Genomic DNA, 6,976 nt, shown 5'->3' with positions numbered 1-6,976 from the left:
GGACATTGCTACTATGAACACTGGGGTACATATATCCCTTCTTTTCGCTACATCTGTATCTTGGGGTAAGGTACTACAATTCCTTGGTCATAGAGTAACTCTATTTTTAATTTTTTGAGGAATCTCCACACTGTTTTCCAAAGTGGCTGTACCAACTTGCATTCCCACCAACAGTGTAAGGAGGGTTCAGTTCCCCTTTCTCCACATCCTCTCCAACATTTGTTGTTTACTGTCTTGTTAATTTTGGCCATTCTAACTGGTGTAAGGTGGTATCTCAGTGTGGTTTTGATTTGAATCTCCCTGATGGCTAATGATGATGAACATTTTTTCATGTTAGATTTTATTTTTATAGCAGTTTTAGGCTTACACAATTGAGCAGAATGTACAGAACATCCCCCAAATACATTTTCTTCCTGTCAAAATGGTTTTTCCTACCATTAACATATTTCCTTAGGGTGATACATTTGTTACCATTGATGAACCAATATTAGTACATTATTATTAATTAAGGGTCATAGTGTACAACTGGGTGAACTTTTTGAGTTGTACCTTTTATGAGTTATGACATATCTGTAATGCTGTGTACTCCCCATTTCAGTAACATACAGAATAGTTCCACTGCCCTAAAAATCTTCGGTGCTCCACCTATTTATTCCTCCCTCCTCCCAACCCCTAGCAAACAGTGTTCTTTTTATAGTCTTCATAGTTTTGCCCATTTCAAAATGTCATATGATTGAAATTCACACATATATGGCCATTTTAGACAGAAATCTTTCACTTACGTAGTGTGCTTTCAATATGTAAATTCAAATAATTTTACTCTATTATCATTTCTTTGAATTATAGTTTTTTTATTATAATATAATGGACATACAATATTGTATTAGTTTCAGATGTACAATATAGTGATTCAACAATTCTATACAGTACTCAGCATGACAAGTATAGTCACCATCTGTCACCGTATAACATTATTACAATATTATTGACTATATTCCCAATGCTGTACTTTTTTCTCATCTCTGTGAGTTATTATAGTCTTAAATATTTGTCTAGTTTCATTGCTTTAGTGTTTTTATCAGAAAAGTTCCATATTACTTATGTTGAGCTCTCTTGAATGTCTTTTTTTTCCCCACAAGGAATTCTACCAAATATTTATTTTCTTTTTTTATGGTCAGTTAGTTTTTGATGTAGGGTTCAATGATTCATTAGTATGTCTTCTGTCTGTATTCCTTTTTACTCATGCCCTTTTTATCTTTTCTCCATTTGTATTTGATAATTGTACTCTTCCCTTTTTTGTTTTCTCTTTCTTTTACAGTGTTTACCATGATATTCATCACCATTAATTTTTTTTTTTTCATTTTAAATGCTTTTGAAGTATTAGGCTAGAGTTTTTTTTGTCTTTAGTTTTGGTTTCCCAGAAGGAAACCATGAGAAGAGGATTCAGGTGAACCAGTTTATTTGAAAGATGGAGGAAACACATGGGGGGGGGGGATGATGGAAGTAAGTGAGGCAAAAGAAGGAAACAGGCAACTGAGTGCATTATCAATAATATCTTTCTGGGTAACTAGAGCATAGTCCGCCTGGAGAACTTCAGACACTAAAGCAAAGATGCTGTCCAGAATGATTGGGCATTTGAACATGCTCACTTCAGCAGCAAATGTACTAAAAATTGGAATGATACAGAGAAGCTTAGTATGGCACCTGCACAAGGATGGCATGCAAGTTTGTGATGTATTCCATAAAGGGTGTTTGAGTTAGGTATTTTTAAATTCCCATTATTGATTGAGGATTGCTCCAGGAGAGCTTTCATTCCAAGGCACTTCTCAAACTCTGGAAGTAGAGAAGCAGAGCTCTAGGAGCCAGAAAATGTCCATGGCAATGACACAGAGATGCTGAAAGTGGGGCAGGCAGATGCCAAACATGGTGGGGAAGGGGTATCCACAGTGTCACATTTTTCATCACATCTTTACATTTCACACTTTATATTTCTCCTTGTCACTTTTTTTTTGTAGGTTTTATTATTTGTTGGCATGTTATTCAGTTAATATAAACATGTTCCTAAGTCCTTGCTTTGTTCTATTAGGAGAACCTTATGTGGAAGCAACAATAGTTCAGAGTAGCTCTCAACCTTATGGCTCAAGGCACACTCTTAAAAATAGAAGTATCTTGGGGCACCTGGGTGGCTCAGTGGGTTAAAGCCTCTGCCTTCAGCTCAGGTCATGATCCCAGGGTCCTGGGATCGAGTCCCCCATCGGGCTCCCTGTTTGCAGGAAGCCTGCCTGCCCCCCAACTCTGCCTGCCTCTCTGCCTGCTTGTGATCTCTGTCTGTCAAATAAATAAATAAAATCTTTAAAAAAAAATAAAAGTATCTTAAAATATCAAAAATAACCACTTCTATGTTCTGTGGAATTAAGTCTAATTCCAGAAGGCTTCTAATCTTTGTCTTTCTGTGGGTCAGAGTTCTACATCACTTCATTTTCCTTGTATAGTACTCTTTCTACATATGCCATACCTTTTCTCTCCTTACATCTTTCCAATTTCTAAACAATTTTTTTTCCTATGACCCAGCTTAATTTAGGTTTTGTTACCATGTATTATTCTTTGGGGTAGAACTTTGTCCTTTAGAAAGGAAATGTGTGATCTTTCTGGGATCTCAAGTGATTTGGGCTGCTAAATTGCATCCCATTTAATGTTTCCCCATAAATTTCATACTTACTTGCAATGAGAAGCCTATGAGGACTTTACTGAATAACACTAGTTTATCTCAGATTTGCTCATCAGATTACTGCTTAGTTTTCAGTTTTGGTTTTTTCTTACAGTGGGGTGGTATTTATCACTTTTGTGTTTCTAGATTTCATTCTATACTTCAAACTTCTGTGCCATTATGGAACAATGACTGGTTCCATATATAGCTGGTGGCTCTTTGTATTTGGTTATGCCTTCCCCTAGTCTAGGTTTCATTGGGATTCCTTTCACCTAATTGGTTGAAACTGTTACATATTTTCTACCCTCCTACCTCTCATTTTGTTATCTGAGCTTCTCTGTTTAGTTTTCATGAATGTATTTGGAGGTATCAAAAGCACAAATAGACAAAAAAAGCATATGATGTTACCACACTCTTGCTACCAGAAATTCTCAATTCTTCTTGGGTATGTTTTGGTAAGATTATTTTTTTTTCAAGAAATTGTAAATTAAATAAATTATATCTGAATTTTTACAGAATTAGAACAAAGATTTTAAAAAATCCTCTTATTATTTTTTAAATTTCTTCAGTATCTGTAGTGATGCTTCATGTTTTATTTCTAAATATTGATTATGTGTGATGTATTTTTTACTAAACATTTATTTTACTTTATTTTATTTTGTTTTATTTATTTTATTTTTTACTGTGTTATGTAGTCACCATACAATACATCATTAGTTTTTGGTGTAGTGTTCCATGATTCATTGTTTGCATATAATACCCTGTGCTCCAAGCAAACCATGAGCTCCTTAATACCCATCACCAGGATCAACTATCCCCCTATGCCTTTCCCTTTTAAAACTCTCCATTTGTTTCCCAGAGTCCATAGTCTCTCAAGGTTTGTCTCCCACTCCAATTTCTCCCCCTTCATTTTTCCCTTTTCCTAATGTCATCCATGCTATTCCTTATGTTCCACAAATAAGTGAAACCATATGATAATTGATTTTCTCTGTTTGACTTATTTCACTTAACATAATCCCCTCCAGTATCATCCAAGTTGATGCAAAAGTTGGGTATTCATCATTTCTGATGGCTGAATAATATTCCATTGTATATATGGACCACATCTTCTTTATCCATTCAACTGTTGAAGGACATCTTGGATCCTTCCACAGTTTGGTTATTAAGGACATGGCTTCTATGAACATTGGTGTGCATATGGCTCTTCTTTTCACTACATCTGTATTTTGGGGTAAATACCCAGTAGTGCAATTGCTGGGTAATGGGGTAGCTCTATTTTTAATTTTTTGAGGAATCTCCACGCTGTTTTCCAAAGTGGCTGCACCAATTTACATTTCCACCAACAGTGTAAGAGGGCTCCCTTTCTCAAAAACTTCTCCAACATTTGTTGTTTCTTGCCTTGTCAATTTTTGTCATTCTAACTGGTATAAGGTAGTATCTCAATGTGGTTTTTATTTTAATTTCCCTGATGGCTAATGATGATGAACACACTTTGACATTGACCACAGCAATTTTTTTCAAGACACGTCTCCAAAGGTAAGGGAAACAAAAGCAAGAATGAACTTTTGGGACTTGATGAAGATAAATAGTTTCTGCACAGCAAGGGAAACAGTCAGCAAAACAAAAAGGCAACCCACAGAATTGAAGATTTTTGCAAATGACACTACAGACAAAGGCCTGAGAACCAAGATCTATAAAGAACTTGTCAAACTCAGCAACCAAAAAACAAATAATCAAGTCAAAAAATTGGCAGAAGACATGAGCAAACACTTATCCAAAATCAAAAACAAAAACAAAAACATACAAATGGCTAACAGACACATGGGAATGTGTGACGTGTTTTTATTCTTACTAAAATCTCACCAGGGGTGTTATCATTTTTTATTTGTCTTCTCAAATTTGCTTTCCTAATAATTATCTTTATTACATGTTTGTTTTCTATCTCATTGATCTCTGCTATAATCATTGATTATTTTCATCTACTTTTTTATTATTTTATTTTTTAATTTAAATTTATTTTTTCAGTGTTCCAAGATTCATTGTTTATGCACCATACCCAGTGCTCCATGCAATACCTGCCCCCTTAATACTCACCACCAGGCTCACCCATGCCCCCACCACCTCCCCTCCAAAATCCTCCATTTGTTTCTCAGAGTCCACAGTATCTCATCCTTTGTCTCCCTCTCTGATTTACCCCAATTCACTTTTCCTTTCCTTCTCCTGATGTCCTTCATGTTATTCCTTAGGGAACGTCAATTATCATCTACTTTTTTAAATTGGATTTTCTTTGTCTACCTTCATGGAATGTACATTGAGTTAATAATTTTTCAGTCTTTTTTTCTTTTCAAATGTAAATATTAGTAGTAACTTTTCTCCTAATAATTTTTAGTTGTGTCCCACAAGTTTGATATATAGATTATTTATAGTTTGCAAATGTTTCCAAATCCTTATATTTTTCTATGAACCATGAGTTAATTTTCAAGAAAATAGTAATTTTGTATTTATGTTTTGTCATTGATTTCTAAATTAATTGTGTTTTATTTAAAAACATGCTTTATATTATTTCATTCCTTTGAAAATTATTGAGATAGGCATTAAGACAGCATTACATTTGTTAATATTTTACATAGTCTTGCAAAAAAACATCTATTCTGTATTCACCAAGTGAAATATTCAATTAATGTCCTTACATAAGGTCAATTTTGTTAATAATATTGCTCAAGTTTTCTACAACTTCACTGTTATTTTGTCATTTTGTTTGGTTCATTTTTTACAAATAAATGTTTCAAATAGTCTTTTTTAGTGAATTGGACACTTTTTCATTCTATAGTATCAATTTGATCCCAAGTAATAATATTGCCTCAAAGTTTATTAAAGTCCTACCAATTTTGTTAGATTAAAGTATAGTTATATTACTTTCCCTTTGGGGTGCCATTTCAGATATATTTTTCCTCATTATTTTTCATCTTTTTTAAATTATGTTCAGTTAGTCAGCATATAGTATGTCATTCATTTTTTGGTGCAATGTTCAACAATTCATTAGTTGTGTATCTTTCTATTAAGATGAATCATACCTGAAATTGCCTTTTTTGAGTGAAAATATTAAATATTGTAAAAAAATCTAATAAATCTGAGAATCACTGTCTATTATGGAGAATATCTATTCTAGCCATTTTAATGCAATTATGAATATTTAAATTTAAATGATATCAAATTGTCATTTTAATGTAGCCACACTAAAAATATTCTCATTACTATTATTTTGGGTTCTTTTCCCAGAGAAGTAAGGCAAGAAGAGAAAAAAAAGGACAAAGGTATCATTATTTTCAAATACTATAATATGTATATAGAAACCTGAGTAAACTGAGGCAAACAGAAATTATTTTAACAGTTTACAAAGATGCCTAGATTCTTACTTAACATATTTTCAATGGGAGCCTTTTAAATCATCAAGAAGAATATAAAAATACAAAGAGAATAGTCTCTTTTCACATTAGACAATCAATTAGCAAAATACCTTAGAGTAAATGTAAATACTCTGTAGCATTTTAATGAAGATAATCACAAAAAATTACTGAGTGATGACCTTTATTGAAATGCCATCAAATGAGAAGCCTTAAAAAAAAAGAGAGAATAGACACATCTAGATGGAAAAATGCATTGAAACTATGTCGATTTTCATAGGTATTATTTATATGTCTAAATAGATGAGCAAACACTAAATTATAGTTTTATAGTACTTTATAACATTTCTGCTTTCATCTACAAGGTATGGGACATAATCTGCAATAAGTTGTACTGTGTATTAGACAGCACATTAGTTAAAAAGGAGAGGAAGTTCTTTTAATTTTGTGGACTTGCAAATCCTAACTGAAGCACTAACATTGGAGCTTTTGTTTATGTTTGTATACTTTATTATGATTTTTGGCATTTATTTTAACAAAATATAAGAAGAAAGGTGAAGGAGAAAATGCTCACAGGCATACAGGAAAAAAAAGTTCTTTTTGGAGAGTGAATTAAGCTTGCAAAATTTCACCTTCTGTTGGTATTAATTTATATTCAGAGATAGAAATATATTATTTAATATTAGTTTCAGCTCTCCTAGATTATTATTTCCAACAAGTTTCCCTACTATCTTTCTTATATGTCATCCCATAATCAATCTCTCCCCCATGTAAAATCCAGTGGGACATTTTATTTATTTTGTTTTTTTTAAAGATTTATTTATTTACTTGAGGGGTTCCTGGGTGGCTCAGTGAGTTAGGCCTC

At 33.0% G+C, this 6,976-nt stretch overlaps 1 non-coding gene across 1 annotated transcript; it reads left to right on the top strand.

The window, feature by feature from the left end:
- The first annotated feature begins 1,641 nt into the window (after window positions 1-1,641).
- Window positions 1,642-1,749, top strand: LOC125105791 (U6 spliceosomal RNA). Its single transcript, XR_007129053.1, has one exon. It is a non-coding gene; the product is annotated as a U6 spliceosomal RNA (small nuclear RNA).
- The last annotated feature ends 5,227 nt before the right edge of the window (window positions 1,750-6,976 follow it).

This window comes from Lutra lutra, chromosome 7 (genome assembly GCF_902655055.1).
Source record: "Lutra lutra chromosome 7, mLutLut1.2, whole genome shotgun sequence".
Taxonomy (NCBI): domain Eukaryota; kingdom Metazoa; phylum Chordata; class Mammalia; order Carnivora; family Mustelidae; genus Lutra; species Lutra lutra.
Note: the sequence above shows the minus strand (reverse complement) of the source record. Positions and strands in the feature narration are given on the sequence as shown.